Source organism: Belonocnema kinseyi, chromosome 8 (assembly GCF_010883055.1).
Source record: "Belonocnema kinseyi isolate 2016_QV_RU_SX_M_011 chromosome 8, B_treatae_v1, whole genome shotgun sequence".
Taxonomy (NCBI): domain Eukaryota; kingdom Metazoa; phylum Arthropoda; class Insecta; order Hymenoptera; family Cynipidae; genus Belonocnema; species Belonocnema kinseyi.
The window spans coordinates 117,431,683-117,432,723 of NC_046664.1; the positions used below are offsets into that span (position 1 = coordinate 117,431,683).

General features: G+C 32.0%; 1 non-coding gene across 1 annotated transcript; it reads right to left on the bottom strand.

Annotated features, from left to right (window-relative positions):
* Positions 1-749: 749 nt before the first annotated feature.
* Positions 750-822, bottom strand: Trnaa-ggc. Its single transcript has one exon. It is a non-coding gene; the product is annotated as a tRNA-Ala (tRNA).
* Between the last annotated feature and the right edge of the window lie 219 nt (positions 823-1,041).

A 1,041-nucleotide genomic window follows, 5' to 3' on the forward strand; every position in this document is an offset into this window, starting at 1 on the left:
AATGAGTAATTTATTTTACGGTTTTATATATTTTACTATAATTCTAAAATTATTTCTTATAATTTAAATTCTATGTACATAGTCTACATAAAGTTCTTTAATATTACAGTGAAACACTTCAATAGCCCTCCCTTCTATAGCCATTCCGAGAATTGACGCCGCGCCGTAGGTAGGTATAACAGGAACTGCGCGGGGTCTGCGGTTGTCACTCAGGCGAACTGTCAAGCGTGAACAAACAAAAGCTGAGCGGGCTATAATAAGTTAATTAACACTGACCGTCAGCCACAAAATTCGGCGCTAGAAAAAGTTTCTCTGTATTTATTTATTTATTTTAATGTTGTGGTCTGCAATTTCTATGTCTTTTATTTAGACTATTCGTCTAATCAAGTCCTCGTATGTAGTTTCCACTTGATTAATTATTATGTATTCTAACGATTTTTTTTTAAATGTAATGCTACTTCCAAGTAAAAGGAAAATGGTTCTTTCGGCAGTTCTAAGCCAGATTACGTTTCCGCATTGGCAAACAGAATTAGACGAACAGAATTTCACAGGTACATTCATAAAAAATACCACGTTCCATACAAGGTATTTTCAAATAAACTTTAAACTATTATTTTATTATTAATGTAAGTTTTTTCACCAGGGAAATGAATTAATAGTTGAAGATGTTAATTTTGTTTGTCTACTTGGTCATAATCAATATTATTAAAATATTGATTAATTTTTTAAGATTGCGAAAAAACGCTCTCTATCTCCGCTGGGATATGAACCCAGGTCCTTCAGATTGCCGGTCTGATGCTCTACTAACTGAGCTACGGAGAGACGAGAACACTTTCTTCACAATCTCCTTATAAGCAGAATGTCAGCGTCATTCCTTATACTTGTAAAATTTTTCTTTCTAAACATGAAACACATATTTCATTATTGATGTAAGCTTTTTGACCAGCGAAATTAACTAATAGTTTAAGATGTTAATTTTGTTTGTCTACTTGGTCATAATCAATATTATTAAAATATTGATTAGTTTTTTAAGATTACGGA